The sequence below is a fragment of the Phasianus colchicus genome, chromosome 10 (assembly GCF_987193195.1).
Source record: "Phasianus colchicus chromosome 10, bPhaCol1.hap1.1, whole genome shotgun sequence".
NCBI lineage: Eukaryota > Metazoa > Chordata > Aves > Galliformes > Phasianidae > Phasianus > Phasianus colchicus.
Genome location: NC_143445.1, coordinates 19,858,740 through 19,876,905, shown reverse-complemented (window position 1 = coordinate 19,876,905; position 18,166 = coordinate 19,858,740). Strand labels below are relative to the sequence as shown.

The 18,166-nt window shown below is 37.1% G+C and overlaps 1 non-coding gene across 1 annotated transcript; it reads right to left on the bottom strand.

Moving 5' to 3' along the window:
• Positions 1-4,345: 4,345 nt before the first annotated feature.
• On the bottom strand, positions 4,346-4,419 carry TRNAN-GUU (transfer RNA asparagine (anticodon GUU)). The gene has a single exon. It is a non-coding gene; the product is annotated as a tRNA-Asn (tRNA).
• Positions 4,420-18,166: the final 13,747 nt, after the last annotated feature.

The following is an 18,166-nucleotide window of genomic DNA, read 5'->3' as shown; positions in this document are numbered from 1 at the left end:
CTGTCATAACATTCCTTTGATCCACATCTAATTGCCTGCCCTTATGAGGCGATTTCTGCCATTTCTCTTTTTCAAGTGTGGCAGGGAAGAAGTATAAAGGATAACCTAGCCATAGCATTCTTCTGGGCAGAATAGGTGTAAAGAAGAAAGAAAGATCTACCTGGAAACACTTCAACTGTGTGCTTAACAACAGGACCAGTTTTATTCCTGACAGAAGAATGTAGAACTATTTTGAAGCACTCAAAGAAATAAGCTTAACTAACTTTGAAATTTTCCATTAATTTCTCGTTTTGTCAAATATTTTGCCCACTTGCACTCCCTTTAAATACTGCATCACAATGTAATGTTTAAAGTCCATGTAAAGAAAAAAAAAAAATCACCGCACTCATCTTTTCCCACAAAATATCATTATAGGTCATGAACATCAGAACATAATTATCAACAGATGGGAAACTTAAAGTGTCTTTTTGCTCCCGCTCAATTCCCATTACTTAAAATAACATTAAAAAATAAAAAAAAAAAAGGAAAAAGCCACCAGATCAAAAAAAAAAAAAGGAAGCTTTTCAAATTTGCTTTTCTTTTCTAACCACAGGACTCTAAAATATGCCCCATTTAAGAAAGCGTATCTGTGTATTTATATGTATACACACACACTCATATATTCACATATATTATATGAAAACTTAAGTTTTCTGCACATCTATAGCTTTCATAGATTTATGGATTTTTAACTGTTTCATAACTTTTACAGCAAATCATATTGCTACTTATAATGAATCCATTTACAACTTGCTCAATATAACAGTATATTGGTTATGTCATGTCCTGTCATTTTATGCATACTTAGATATCACTTGACATGCCTCAAAATAGAGTAGATATTTTACCTGAAGTCCTATAGTAAATGCACGTAGAGCAGTGGGGAAAAAAGAGCAAGTAGAATCAAGAGAATCAAGAGAATTTTCTGTGCAATCAAATAGCTTCCATGGTTAAGGATCCTCGCCTGGAGTATAATTTAAAACAAATAAATAATAGATATGTATTTACTCTGTGTATGATCTCTAATTTCTTCTTTCACTATGTAACTGATAATAGTCCTGTGCCATACTAACACGGAATTTATTATCGGAATTGGTTTGAAATACCTGATTAACACCAGTTAATATCCTACACAGCAATCTTCACAACAGAGATTTCTGCTATTTCTCTATCAATTACACAACTAATCAATTAACTGGAAGAAGGATAAGTTATGAATATTTCCTGATTACATGTGCTTGGATTAAGTGCAGAACAGTTATGTTCCCAGTAAAGAAGGAGAAATATTTAAGCAACACAGGTATGTATGTGTTAAAATCCTTCTGAGCTCTGTATTTTAGGCTTTCATTTCAAGTGTAATGAACATTCAAATTTAAAAGACCTAATTCTGACTTCATGTTTCCCTGATTATATCCCCCTGCACCAGGAACATGAGAAATTTGTTAATAACTATCAGAATATAAGACGCTCCTGGTTTCACTAAAGGTAACTTTCTTTTTTATGGTCTCTGGAGAACAAGTGACCTTTATTGCTGCTCCGCTGCTCTGGTTTATTAATGTTTGCTTTGTATATTGCAAAGTGTGTTTATTCTCATCACTCATTATTGCTTTCATTTACAGTATTTAGCTGGAAAGCAAATCAACAAAATGAACAGGGATTTAGGGAAATTTAAAAGTGAAATCGCTGTATTAACCATGCTACATTTTTAACATCCTTCATTGGTTAGCATAGAGTGAGTAAAACTGACACCTCATTATATTTTTCTGCAGATTGCACTCAGGAGTGAAACATTATGTAGAAAAGTTTGGACTCAATTTGCTGTACTTCACCCTTGGCTGCATTTGGATAAAATCATTTTCACAGTCTTACATCTGGTTGATTGAACCAAGCGTGAGTTCATGTGCAGCGTTTGGTTAAAGGCACTAGAAAGAGGAGATGTCTTTAATGTCTTTAAATCTGTTGAATCAATGCCTTTGATTTGCAATTTAGAATGCAGCAAGGAAAAATAATTTTAAGTATGACAATGTTCCCAGCTAGAAGCAAACTCTCTGTGTATAAGCATATTGGAAAACTGTTTGATTACCATGGACAGCAAATTTGATTAATTTATGTGTTGTAGTATTTATACACAGATCAACAAAAGCAGACAGTTTGCATCTAATACAGTTTAGAATAAAGTACTTGTCTCAAAACAAGTTTACAGTGGAAGAATTTAGTGCCAAGCATCAAGACTATGACTACCCAGATATAACTCAGCAAATAATTCAAACTTTGCAATTCAGTGTACCTGGAACTGCAGCCACCTTGCTCTCCAACTTGCATCCTTGCTCTGAAGTTGCATACTTGGAACTGCCAAGCCCTGTCTTTGACCAAAGTTTTCAGATTTTGGGAGACAGATTTCAGAAACTGAAAGCTCTGGAATTAGGCCAAAGCTCCAATAACTTCAGGCATTCCACTGTTCAGAAATAGGAAAATTTGTAAAGAATAAGAGAAGTTCACAAGTCATGGAGAATTTTGCCCAAAGCCTGGTATGTGGAAAAGCCAAACAAAGTCATTGACTACATATATCTTCCTCAGTAAGACAAAAAGTCAAACTGCAGACCCAGTCAGTGAGGATTTATTGCTGTCTTTATCTGGGAAAGACACAGTTAGAATCCACACACAGATAGAACATATCAGTCAGATACTTCCTTTTTGCCTAATACAAAGAGCCAAATAATATACGGGGGGGAGGAAGCATGTTGGACTACAAATTGACTAGCTTTACTAATGGGACTGGTTTGTACAAAGAGATGACAGTGCTTGTACTAAAGCCAGACTGAGAACATATTTCCTAATCTAGATGGCTCATACCTAAAATGAAGGGGGAAATATTTAAGATGGAAACAACCACAAATACTTATTTCAACCTCCTAAAACCACATCACTGCAGTTCACATTTCCCACAGGTGCTCAGCAAATCCTCCTTCTGCATTCAGAGCCACACATGTTGTATTACTTACAGTTCCAACCCATTCCAACCAACCTAAAACATTCTCTCCAGAGCGAAAGCGATGTTGGAATTTCTACAGATTTCAGAGCTTACAATTTTCTTAAATTCTCTGTGATCTCGCTCTCTCCTTGCTTATGATATTTCCATATATTCCACCTGTAAATCAGTTTCCCTTTCTTCAAAAATTGCCGATGTCTTCTAAAATGCCAGCATCTCTGCAAGTACTTGAGATTTCAGCTCAGTCTTTGTGGCATTTGTAGCTCATGGCTTTGTCTTTAAAATGAAGTCAAACATCAGCCAGAATGCATTGCTTGTTCCTCCTGCCACCTCCAATATATACATACGTATATAACAATATATATATTCCCTCCTCCCCCAACCCACTTTTTGTCTAAAGAGATTTATATAATAGAATGAGGAAATGGAATTGAGGGAACAAATTACCACCCATGGAGCTGAAGGTGTGGACCACACCTTACACAGAATAAAAGAATATCTTAAAATGAATACAAACACATCTTTTTAATGACAGATTTAGCGCCATAGCACTAATAAAGGTGAAAGTTTAAGAAGTGCTGAGCATGATAAGATACACCAGGAATGAGAAATCGTGCCCATACTTGAATGTTCTATTAGCTGCTTTACAAGCAGCCTCGTGGGTCAATTCACAGAGATGTGCCAATGTTGCCCTTCCTATTTCTTTGGTTTGTTCAAAGAGCAGTTACAGAACAGAGCTTCATGAACAAAGAAGTTTTGCTTCCAGGAAACCCTAGAATAATGTTCCTTTCCTTGGTCAGCTTTAATTAAAATCTTCTCCAGACACAAAAGAGAGGCTGGGATTTACTTAACAAAGCAGTAACATTCATCTGAAAGGGACCGAGACTGAAAAATGTATTAAAAAGTTTGACTCAGATCATGAAATAGACGTCTTCACTCCTTACACTGCCCCTCGCTCACCTTAAAGTAGATAGAGAAGTTTTATCTATGTATTTTTTCACAACTTTCCTTAGATGAATATTTCACTGATATGTCTGACCAGACAGATTTTTCCAAATATACAGCTAAGTTATTTAATTAAGTTTTCAACAATTACAGCATTGCTTCCTGATGGGCAGGGAGAGCTCCTGGGCTCCAGGGACTGATGTTGATGTGTCCCCTCCCTGAGCCTCCTCAGGTTGAACAGCCCCAGCTCTTGGGCTCTCCTCACAGCAGCGATGCTCCATACCCCCTGACATCATCTCTTGGTGGGTTGCATCTCTGGATTCTCTCCAGCAGCTACAAGACTGCCTTAAAAGATCAAGAGATGACAACCCCCGTCCCTGGGTGGGCTCGAACCACCAACCTTTCAGTTAACAGCCGAACGCGCTAACCGATTGCGCCACAGAGACAGATGTTTTTATAAATGAACTCGAGCACTGAACTGGATATTTTATTCATATGACATATTCCGGGCTCTTTGCACCGGCTGCTCAGTTTGGAAGGCAGGATGAGGTCAGATTTTGCCTTGTGTTTACTGATCGAAGGCATCCTGCCAAAGCTTTCATCTCTCCGTTATCCCAGCTCCCTTCTGATACCTCAGTGCAGTAACTCTGCAGTAACGCACCGTTCATGTGATGAATGCAGGGCATCACAGAAACCAAAAATTCACATATATGTGCTTTTTATTTCTTAAGCCCAAATTAACTTCAGTTTTTCCTTTCTTGACTTGAAGGAATTGCAATCTGCTACTAGCTTGCCACAACTAGTAAAGAATGCATCAGCATCAAGTTTGGTTAGCTGTTATATTTTGTGTTATACAGCATGAGCATCATATGTATGTATACACATGCATACATACATACATATATAAAGACACTTAAAAGTAAGAAACTCAAAAACATAATTGAAAACCAACTTCTCCTCCACCCCTGTTTCGATGCTTACTCTGCCGTGCAGACAGAAATCTCTCAGATATTAGCTTTTATTCACAGGATTACCATTAAAGAAACTTCGTGGAGAGTAAAGATGTAGATCAATGACAGCATGGATTTAGAAAAGAAAATTGAACAATTTGAGAAGGATTACCACAATGGACTAGCTAATGGAGGCCTAAGCAGCTCTGAAAACTAAAAATGTGGCTGATTTACATTTATATTGTTGTGGGTTTTTTTGCAATTGCTTTTGTATTCATCCTCAACTACTCCTAAAGGCTGTGTTTTATTACTCCAAATAAATAATAAAACATGGCCACTGTCCTATATTTAAAAAAAACAGAGAAAGATGCCATATCCAACAACAACACTGGTTTTCTTAGAGATCCGAGGAAACATAAAATTTTGAAACTTAAGACGATCTCTGAAAGCTTCACTGTATCTTTGAATAATGTTGAGATCAGGATGCAGGCAAAATAGAACAGCACCTGTGGGAACCAGAGATGGGGTTTGAAGGTGACATATCTACATCTTTACTCTCCACAAAGTTTCTTTAATGAACCAAATTGAAACAGAGCAAGAAAACAACGCACGTTTTATCCTGAGCAAAAGCACTCCTGCACAAGACCGTGGGTTTTAGAAGGACACCCATGTCTTTGGTCTAAGGACAGAAGGCACAATGATACCTCATGGTATTATGAGGACATAAGAGTTTATGCCTTGAAAACAAGCCATGAAATCTTAAGTTCCATGGATAAAGTTTTTACCTACAAGATGGAAAAATAAGCTTTTCAACCTTGTTTTCTCCAGTTATACATGAGGTCTTTGCTCATGTTAACCACAAACTGTCACTGAAATCCCCTTGCTTCCAATAGCACATTAAGTAATATAAGTTGGAATTTATTATACTACTTCAATATACGCACATGTAGATACATACAAAATACGTTGGTAAAAGGGGATCCCAGTATTTAGCACAACAACAACAACAACAAATGGCTAAATCCTTTGAGAAAATATAGATATCTATGTATGGGACACCTCTGTGACCCACCTCTTTATTTCCCTAAGACTTTTTAATTAAAAAAAAAACCAAACAAAACAACAAAGAAACAAAAACAAAGCAAGCAAACAAAAATAAAAGAACACAAAATACCTTAAGGTAAGGCAATAGCTCCGTGCTGAAGATAAAATTTTCTTTTTTTTTCCCCTCCATTGTACAAAGAGGGAGGTACCAATACAGCACATCACCTCCTGTATCATCAGGATGCATATACATCACTTGCACACAGACAGGCTTATAAATAAATTAAAACCAGGACATTTTAGCTAACCTAACAAGCATCACTCTTAGCCACACCCTTTTGTGGAAAAAATTAAGCTCTCAAATGTGGTTCAGTACTTCAGTGACTTTTGCTATCTTACATTTCCAAGCCTTTCACTGCACTCTGTTCCTTTCATGTCAAAATATGCCACCTTTAAACCCCATCTCTGGTTCGTACAGGTGCTGCTTACACAGGCACAGAGACACAGCTCGTGCTGTAATGAGCAGGAGCTGCAGCCAGCTACAGTGCTATCAGCTCCCACACTTAGTTTACAAGCTGCTGTGTGAATGATAACATTGAACTCTGCATGAAATGAGATAAACTTACAAACCTGTACATGCTGAAAGAAAGATGAAAGCCTGCCTACAAACCAACCCGAATTTCAAGCAGCAATATGAAGGAGCATGGAGAGCTCCATCGCTCCCCTTTCTTGCTCCAGGATAGGGGAAGGTGCCCAAGAAGATGAAACCCAGCTCTGGAAAACACAGTTGGTTTCTACTAATCTGGACTTGTAGCAGACCAATTCTATTTCATTATATTTTAAAATTACCATCATTATCCAATAACTAGAATATTATTTTCTAAATTATCAAAAAGTTCTACTATTAGTTTCCATGGATATTGATAGAATCTAGACAACATCTTCTATTTTTACTATTTATTTACTTTTAAAGTAAGCACACACATAGCTTGAAATCTTTGGATGCTGTTTCACAAAAGTTTATTCATGAAAATGTCTCATTGCATTGCAGCTGCAATACTTCTCATTGACTTTGAGTTGGATATTCAGAAAAACTTCTCTGTCAAGCACTGGGATGGGCTGCCCAGGCAGGTGATGGAGACACTATTTAGCTGTCCTAACCTGAAAATACATTTATTCACATCAGTGAGTGCATGATCTGTTTTTTCATGTCCCTGTATGGATTTCTTTCCTTAATACAGTAAAGACTGTACACTTTTTCAACACTGAACAGAGTCCTGTTTAGAAAACAATGCTTCCATCGCATCTTTCTGCTCAGAAGCAAATCAAACAATGTTAATTTGCAGCCATTTACAACTCAATCAAGATTTAAGACAAGTCCAACAGGAATCTAATCTGCCATATCTAGCTGTGTTTTTATTACAGAGCCACACATCTGTGGGTTTTATGGCAGGCTTGTAGTTAATAAACTTCAGCAATGACCACTTGTTATTCATATTGCAGAAGAGTTTGAAGTGCTCTGCCAGGAGCTGGACAAAAGGGTAGGAAAGCATTGCAGCAACAAGGAGATCTTGCAATGTAATTACCGCTGTTAGAGCACCTCATGCACAGCCTTGTTCACAAATGAGTTTGATAGTCCAAACTTTTAATGACCTTTTACTTTGCATGGGAATAATTTCTGCAGCAGTCCTTCTTAGTTTCCATAATTAAAGTCATTTAAAAGTTTTAACTAGGAAGCATACTCACGGCACACAAGCTGATAAAGGGAAATGTAGCTTCAAGAGCTATTTTTCCCACTATGCAGAGCTCCCACTGTGTCAGAAAATTACAGAATGCCCATCTTTCAATTTGGCTCAGCAACAAAGGACTTCCACCTACTCACTCTGTGCTTTTTTATTTTTATTTTCAAGTCTGAATGCTTTAATGGGGAGAAATTGAAATATGCCCCTATGAATATGTGCCAGTATTCAATAGTAAGGAAGAACTAGAAGAAAGTTTGGAATACAAAAGAGTGAAGAAACCATACAGGGCCATTTGCTCTGCTCAAGAGCTGAAATATTTGTGGGCTCCAGCATCCCACTCTTATCCACCTCAAGTATTATGTTTCACCATTCATTTTTAAGGATTTTATATTTGCTATGCTTGCTCCATACATAATTTTAACTGCAAAACTTTATTTTGCATGCACCAGTGAAAGTGTGCAACAAAATATAAAGTCAAAGAAGCCACACAGCCCAAATATCTTCTCAGAAGTGCCCCGAAGAGGTAAGCTTTGGTTTCCATATTGCTCACATTGTAGATACTCAATGACTTAACAAAAGCATTCCACCAAAACCATTGTGAAAGTATCAGTCTGTGGCATTCTACTTTAATCTACCTAAAACATACGGAGAGTTACAGTTCCACAGGAAGGCAGGAGGTGAATTTGGCTTAGCTTCTGGCTTTTAAACATGCCTATGAATATTCCTTCCAGTTTTAGTATTATAGAAGAGAAATGCTACCAGTTTTCAATCCAATGATTGTACTGTCAATCAAGTGATTTTCACATATACAAGGAGAAAAAAGAAAAATAAAGTGCTGCCAAAAAGGCCATTAAAACTGTTCTTTACAGCATGTGTTGCACACATGACTCACCAAAACAAAGTGTAATATGCTACAGAAAAGCATGGTGCCAGGAAGCTGCATTAGAGAAGACAGCTGAAATACACTTGCCTTGTTTTCAGGGTGGCTTTCTAACTTCTGAAATTACTCTGCATTTTAAATAACAATAACATAGCCTCACCGTAGATAGAATTAAACTACATTCCTTACAATATTATTAGCCTATTATAGTCATCAATCTGTCACTGATAAATAATCAACATAACCATGTGCACTTGCCTCTTGGTTATCATTAGCAATAGATTGTTTTCTACTGTGTACGACATTTTTCCAGTTGGAAGCCATTAAGCTGGTTAATTACTTTCAATGCTTTCAATGCTCTGAGGCAATAAATAATGTTAATAAGTAGTTGGGCACTATACTCTGAAATTTGGTCATTTCACACTTGTCTTAAAAATCTCTGAACTCAAAGTGCCATTGAAAGTCATGTGGGAATTCTTACCATCCCACTCACACACTCCCAGCAGAACTAGAATAGTAATCCCACCTCAAACTTTTTTACTAACTTAAATCTCAGTTAATTTACTGAGGACCTAAGAAGCTCTCAGGTCATATAGTAAATAAAGAAAGAAACAAAAATCACATCCATTTGGTACTTTGCCCTGTCGACCTGTTTTATTTCGTTCCTGTTTCACCATGGTAACCCTTCAGTCAGTTTTCTTCTTATTTTTATGAAGACAGACATACAAAACAATCCATGCAGAGGTGTAAGTCTGGTATAATGGCATTAGAGATTACACAGAAATAAGAATCCTTTGTAAATAGGAGTCATGTGCTGCTCTTCTTCTGAAGTAATGGAAAGCTACATAGAGTCCCAAGAAATAACACCAGTTTTCTGAACATGGAAATAGTTATCAGTTTTTCCTATCACATTAAAAATACACAGCTGAGTGGAAATCTATAAAATATTTCCTAAACAATAAAATTCTGCCACTAGCTAAGCTGAGGTGAACTACAGTAACACCTAGTAAAAGCCAAAAATAATATTTGGATGCTAGTGATCAAACACACATGCTGATCAAACTAGGAAGGGCTAATTATTGATTTTACAGTACAGGTCAAACATTTCCATATAGCAAAATACAGAAAAAAAAACCACAGTTCACTTACCATTGCTACAGAAAACATATTTTAGGATTTTTCTTTAAATGATGGGACCCTGAGAAAACATGACAAGCTTTAGTCAGCCATACAGAGACCATAGGGCTACTTGCAAGCCAAAGATGGATTTTGAGGTCATCTCTCTCCAGCACCAATGATGTAGGAAGTGAGAACATTTTCTAAGTGCTTGAATTACATTTCATGTTTCCAAATAGAAGCTGCAGGTATGGACCTCCTGTCTGAATTGCTGCCCACTCAATCTGCCATAGACTTGATATTTTCCCTACTCTCTGGCCATGAGTTTTTATTTTTTTAATTTATTTTATGTCCAGGGAACGCTTCTGTATATTGCTATCACACTCACAATTCAGCTTTTTCCTTAAATGCCTGTTAAAAAGATGTCAGAAGAAATACAAGTTAGCCTGCCAGAAAGACAGACCTAAAATCCCATTTCTTTTCAATTGAATAGTTTTCCATGCTGAACAAAACACATTGTTTCAGAAATCCCTGCATTGGCCAGTTTACTTTTTGATCATCTACAATGTTGATGGAATCACAGCATAGAAAGAGGGCTATGCAGTCATCTCACAAGATTTTAAACACTCTTTGAGCCATCTTTCTTATCCTAATCTTCCCATATCATGCTGGTCCGCAATGTTTTCTGTTCTTCCAGCAAACAGCTTATGTGACTTCTCATATTAACTGACAAAATTATCCCATCCAGTAAACGGAAATGATTGGGACACTGAAAGAAGTACAAGTATTACTGAAAAGCTCACCAGCTTTCTCAGACCTGCCATTACCACGCAAGTTTCTTTGTCACCAACTTTAAAAATTCTTTGATGCCAGAATGAGTATTTGCACACAGACTTCGGTATGAGCTATCACATAAGTCAACATCTAAGGGAAGGAAACAAGAGAGCATCAATATTTATAGTTCTTGAAAGGCCACTGTCAGGTTTTTATTTCTGAAAAAAAATGAAAAAACGCAACAATTTGATGCGTGTTAGAGGAAATAATGAGCCACAGAGAAAAGCAATAAAAAAAAAAGAAGTTAAAGTGCTTAGAGAGATTAATTGTCAAAGCCAGACAATGAAACAGCTGGAACATGGAGTTAACCTGGTGGCAAATCTCTCTGAGATTATAAAAGAGTCTAGTGGACAGATGGATTGGGCAATCATTTGATATGAACCAGTTTATAACAAAGATAAAACAGAAAAAGAGAAAGGGAAAGATGTTTCATGTCTAGAAAAAAAGCAGGTTCAGGAACATGAAGTTACCAACTGATTTTGTTAAAACAACTGCTATCAAACTGATACAAGAGTGCCACGGTTGAACTGGCAGAACAGGAGAAATAAGAGATTAAAATCAGAAAGTGCAAGAGATGTCTGCATGGGGGAAACTGTTTAAAAGCAAACCAAGATGCGAAGGAGAGCAAATGGGAAAAGAGCTGATGCACAAGCAGGGGAAATCAAAGGGGGATGAAAAGAAAAACGAGAAATGAAGTGATAGACTTCATTTCAAGACAAACCAAGTTGATAGAGCTTACCTGCAATTAATGGCAGCCTGTACATACTACAGCTTTGCCATATGCTGTATAAATTACCTAGGGGTGCAGCTGCAATTCATTCAAATATCTGTCACTTCAAACTGCTTTACATCAGCTGGGAATCTGGAACTGTAAAGTGACTTTTACAAAAGAAAACTCCCAAAGCTGAAATCCTCTGGAATATTCCACAAGCTAGTCGGCATGCCTGCTTTGCAATTTTACCTTTTCAATGCCCCATAGAGTAAGTCCAAATTTTTGTAATATTACTAAATTGAACAAAATAGTGGTTTTACACCTGCTAGCTGACAATGGCTGTATTTAATAGCTTTTTTGCACACATGGGAACCGAATCAATCCAACAAATCTGCTGTAGTTTTCATTTTATTATTCAATAACATTTGGAAGCACAAACGAGAACTTTAAGCACATGAAAATACACTAATATTGGACAACTGACACTCCAGGAAGCTTAACGTTATCATCGTGCCAACTGGAAACATTTATTCATGAGTTGAGGAACAGTTATGATTTTGAAAAATCGATCTGAGACAGGAAGACACAAGCAGTGTGCAGTAAAAGGTTCTGCATCACGACCATCTCTTTGCACCAGGGTGTAGGGTGGTTGGGCAGGAAGCTGTGCCTGTATGCCCAATAGGCCCTATGAAGGCACTGTATATATTTTGCAAACTGGTTATTGTATGCTCTGAGCACAAAAATTGGAAATGCTTCCTTTTTAGTACTGCTGTCAGTTTCATCATAATTCTTATACAGATGGCAAGGAGATGGTTGTCTGCCTTTAAGTTTTCTCTTAGATCTTATGTACGGAGTGCATGTCATATTGTAAAAACAGGTAGAAAAAAATACAGTGATTCAGGGAAAGATTCTGCTAGCAATTACTTTTTTGGTCCTGTATACCTGTAGGCATGTATATATGTTTGTATTTAAAACCCAAAATCAACCATAAAAACCCTAAAAACACTTGGGCTGCAACTTCACTGCCTGAGAATGCAGTATTTAACGGTTAGAAAGCTTGTTTATAATGCTATGATCCAAATGGACCATTAGTGTCTCTGAAAAAGATAGAAAGCTGAGAGAGTAAGAAGGTTTTACCAAAATGTTCCTGTAATTTACCAACCCTAATCTCCTTCACTGACTTCTACTTGTAGGGAAGGATGTTTATTTTAGTTGCTGATCCATTACTGAAAGAGTTTTTGTCCCTCCACCCCCTCCGTCATACCACCACTTTTAATTAGAGAGATTAATGTGAGATCAGCTGGAAAAATCATCTGAATTTGTTTAGAACTTTATGCACTGGGATGCAAGCATTACCAGCTGTTACCCATCCTACGCTAGAAACCTACAGATACACTTTTCATTGCAAGCTGAGCTTGTTTTTTGAATGGCTACAACTGGGCCAGACCTCTTTATGGCTTAAATTATTACTTCCAAAGAGTTTCTACTGATACATTTACATTTATACATACCCGTAACAAATAACAAGTGATGTGGTTGTGTATATATATACATACATATACACGCACTTACATACACATACATTATAATCCTGTTTCTAACAACTGAACTTAATGAAAGTGTACCCTAACATACATAATAATTTTTAAAAATTTGAAGAAAATGGTCTACAAAACAGAAGCCAATTAAGTTTCTCACTGAAGTGAATTAAAAAGATGACTTCTCTGGCAAGTGATAAAGTGACAGACTAAGTAACGTGAAGACAGGCTACCTTTATTGGCATTAACATTATTATGCCAGACTTGAAAACTAAGAGATTTCAAGCAAGAACTAATGACTAGCTCCTTGTTGGGAGAAACATGTCCACAAATATTAGCAAGAACGGACAGAAACTTAGGAACTTTCGTGATTTGGATGCTTTTTTCCTGCTCTAAGCCAGGCAATGGCTTGCTACAGGTTTGGAGCTAACTGTTTTAATACAGCGTATTGACACTTTCATAAGCAAGCAAATAAGGATAAGACTAAATTTGCATCTTAGAAATTGGGGCATGTTTTATCAATTTCACTTCCTCTCTGGCATTTGATTCTGCAGCTATTCCCACTGAATTGACAATTCCAGGGACACAACTGTGTAAGAATTCTGTCCTTTATAAGCATGCACTGTATCAATCTGTATTTGATGCATTAATCTTTTAATCATACTTATAAAACCTTTTCCTGTCCAATAGCACTCCCATGTCTCTCTGTTCATTTTGTACATCTCTTCAGTAATTTCTTGATGTTTTAAATCCCCAATCATTTTTCTCATTCAGCCATGTCTCACTTATTCCAATAATTTCATACTTATGCTAAAACATCTGTAACTCCCATTCAGCAATCTTATTATGTAAGATATGCAGCTTTTCTCTCTTAGCTCTCCTTTTGATTTACATACTTACTACAGGTATCTTCTACTGAACATTGTTAACCAGTGGATAAATTACCTTGGGATTTAGACAATACCATCTAAATCTCTCTCTTCCGTCATTACTTCAGCTAATAAAATATGGATAGTAATTTCCCAGTTTAGAATTCAGTTGATTTTCTCCTGAGCCTGTGAAAGATGGTCCCTTCTCAAATATCATTACATCACATTTTGCTACCTGAAAACTTCCTCATGATCCAATCTATCAGGACAAATGCAACCCTACACAACGGCACTCTCCTCTGAGACATCAGAATATTCTAGCACCTAGATTTAGACACCCAGACATGGAAATCTCAGTTGAAAGTTTCCTGCTTTGTGTCAAGAAAAATCAAGAAGAAAGAAAGGTGCAGTGGAAAGGCTCTTGGTGGCGGTTTTCTCTGCATCCATCACTCTGTGTTTAAGTCACACCAACTCTCTAACAGAAATTCCTATCCATACTCTCTAAAAGTGCTGCTAAACACGTCTTGCTTACACAACTATTTCTCCCAGCAATGCAACGTTTACCAGATTTAATAAGCACCTTATTTTAAAACTGGCTATCTTGCAATATAATAATGAATTCAATTAAAAATAAAAGCTTGCAACCATGTTTAGGACACGATTAGCAAACAAATAACCTTACCCAATTTAGGCTTTTGACTGAAGAATATACAAGATGTGTTGTCCAAATGGCATTCAATCAATTTACTTCTGCTGTAGCCATATCTTTCTCCCTGACTCCCCGATGGAGCAGTGCTCTGAAGAGGAGTCATCAAATACCCACACCCCATGTGTAGGGGGGGGGGGGGAGTTTGAGGATAACACAGTTATCTGTTTTCAGATAAATGAATAAATAAATAAGTAAAACCTGTGCACTGAGCAACGTTCTTATATGCCCTCCTGTCTTGCTTCCTTCTCAGCTTTTGGTGATACTCGAGTGAAGGAAATCTGACTTACCGTCTGAGGGCCAAGCTGTAACCTCACCGAGTAGTGGCTTATGCTGTGAATAACCCCATTCCCCTGCAAGGTAACCAAGCAGTTCTGGAGAACACAGCTCCTCATCTTTTTCACAACTGCTTGTAATGTTTGTGCAGAGTATGTAGTGCACTGCATAATGGGCAGACCCAAGAAGCCACGCATTTCCAAATGGATTACAGAAAGCTTTTTTCTTACATTTGGATTCTGGTTTCAATTGTAAGTACAGAGGAGGTCAAACAACTAATCAGGGAGGTGCAGTGTGATTTGAATAAGGAAATCGTGGCAGCTAACCCTTAAGGAATGGTAGTTCACCTATAATGAATTAGATTTTAAATTGAAATTCAAAATAATACCACAGATATTGTGATCTACTGTGCCTCGTCATCATAGGGTTAATGCTAAAATGATTTTTTTTCCAAAGAAATACAGTAACTATATTCATTTTTATAATACTTGCATTAATAATTTTGTCATTATAAAAGCTATCAGTCTTACCCTGCTGAATTAAAATTCGCACTACACATTCGAAGATGTCGGTGTGGTGGGCACATAAAATTGGTTTAAGTGCAGGCAAGTAAAACAGAAATAGTGGAAAATATTCTGGGCACATCAATTAGCTACATGCATGATCCAAATTTTCTGATTTTCAATAAAGAACTCTACGTCCTAATGTGATTTCCTCTAAGAAGTGACATCTCAAATCCTGCTGTAATGGCACGGAATGAAAATATCATATAAGTATTTCTCTACCCTCTGTGACCTTTCTCAGATCATTTGGACACCTGAATATTCCCTGCTAATACAATGGCACAGTGTGAGGACGAGTCCCTTCATCTCCCCTGATCTTCTCCTGTGGCTGTTGGCCTTTTGTACCACAGTTGCAGCAGAGCTTTTGAGAACAGTTCCCGACCTGTGTGATCTTAAACTGTAAATAGTGGATATGCTGCAGTCCTTTAATGGTCCAAGCATATATTACCCAGTTGCTGCAACTACAGAGCACGCCATAACTTGATGTGCAAGCTGGTCTCTTCTAGTCCCAAATCCCTTTTCACCTGTTAGGAATCCCACAGATCTCAGATGGGATAGCAGAAAAAATAGCCAAAAAGAATCACACATACCTCTATAATTCATTTCAATACGCCATGGAAGCAGAGTAGCTAAAAGTAGCACAGAAAGATTTCAGATGAGTGCTACACACAGTGGTCAAAATGCTGAAAGTGTTTGAAGATGGAGCTGAGCAAACATTTACTTTTCCATAAGCTAACATCAAAATCCTGCTGGGGGTTCTAAAATGCTTGTTTAGAGTCAGGGAAATTTATTTCTGTAACACATAAGACACATAAGTTTTTGTTAATTCAGGTCTCTCATTCTATTTCAGTTCTTTTCACCTAATTTTTGACAGAACAATGAAATACAGAAATCCCAATGGAGACCGTAGTTTCTGATTTAAAGTAGACTGAAGTGGTTCAAAAGTCTTGTTTGCTTGCAACTTTCTTGAAAATTGAATTGTTCGTGGAAAAAATTAACCTCAACAGATTTTGTGACTATTCTTCTATTTTTCTCTTTATTGATCATGCAGCTAATCAAAATATGCTAACACTAGCAAAAGCTTCTTATTTTCAACACTATGATTTAATTAATTTATTGCTCAGCTTTGTTTTAAACAAAACACATACAGATTTTTTCACATTAAGTGAGCTTGAGTTGAGTGGCTAAAGAATTCATGACTTGGCTGCTGAGAAAGAAGCAATAAAAAGAAAGACAACAATGAAATCTCACTAAAGTGAATGCCATTGCACTCAGCTGCAGAAAAGTTCGAGACCAGTTCAACAGCATTATTTCTGTAAGATAAACAAGGTTATTTTTTTAACCGAGTATAGGAAACTTCTAAATCAACTCATGGTTAGTAAGATTAATCTGATTACAGAAATTCTGAGTTGTGAAAATTGCTTAAACAGCTTTTGAACTTCATGAATGTGCAGTTAGTTTCAGAAGAGAAGTGTAATAATATTAGTGCTGTCGTTAATAAAGAGAAGCAATTGCTGCAACGATGCCATCATTGTCCATTATAGCATCAAATATAGCATCTGACTGCTGTATTTTGATAGTATAATGCATTTTTTCTTAGAGCGTATGTTGCTTTCAAAAATGACTTTTTCAGTTTTTGCTAGAACTGCTCATCAGTTTGAAGCAAATTGCAGTTCCCATCAAACTGACCCTCCTGATCTCACTGCTCTCAGTGAAAAGTCTGACTTCTTAACAGGAACTGTAAAGCACACAAGCAACTTTATCAATAAAAACAAAGCCATTTTTTGCAACATTTACCTTTCAAGCATTTCTGTTGTCATTTAAGAGCAATCAGAATTTTAAAAAGCTGCAAGTCTGAAATCTTAAATGTTTCTTTTAGCTGCTTTGGTTCATCAAAGCTCTGCCATGGCATTCTTCATACGGAAACCTCTAACATTTGCCCCATTATCACTCTCTCAGTGAACTTGCCAAGACAACAAAATGATTCCCTGGTATGAAGTTAGAGTGATCCTTAAGAAAGTGGCACTTTTCGTTAACAGTACAAGTAATGTCCTAGAAGCCAACTTTCCCAGGCAATACCATCCCATCCCCAAATCCAATCAAGTATTTGGGCCACTTAGTTCTGGAAGTAAATGTAAAAATATATTGAGATGCCCATGGATGTCCTAAACTTCACTGCTTTATCTTTAAGTCTGCTGTCACATCTTGTTTTGGCCACATACACGTACCAGAAGCCTCTACCAGTGAGGCTAAGAGAATACAAGCACTGACTCAGCAAGCAGCCTTTTCAAAGGGACCCAAGAATTAAAGATTGAAAATGCATTGCTCAAGTTCTATTTTTGTGTACATGATTTTAAATGCTTGGGATTTTGCCTGCACATGCTGTGATTGGTCTTGGAAGGCTTAAGAATTCAAGTGGAATGAAAAAGATTAAATGGTCTTGAACATCTCTTTATAAAACTGAGAGTTCCAGTTATTTCCTGAGGCTATTCATGATGGGCTAGGTAAGTACCATGATGCTTAGATTCTGTTCTTTGATCAAACATCATTCGTCTAGCTGTTAAAGAAAGGGAACTTGGCATTTTTTGCCTTCTGGTCATTGAAATTGGCTGTCAGGATACCTGTGTCATTTGCTTTATCACCGTGTAGCTACTGACATGGCATAAACTATAATGAAGAATTTAATAAGGAAACACTAGCAATTGTCTGTGAGATGCATCTTGCCTGCTCCTAGGCTTTTCTAAGTCTCTTTGTTTTGACAATCTAAATATATATCCTGAGACCTTCTTATCCCATCTGAGAGGCTGTGAACAAGAAACATTTGAAGAAAGGGACAGAGGTGGCCAAGTTAATGAGCTGACTGTTTGCAGAATGTAGTTACACTGGGGAGATCCAAAGTCCTGAAAGAAAGACTTAGTCTACTCTTTGGCCATGTACTCAGTGTCCACAGGATGATTTTGCCC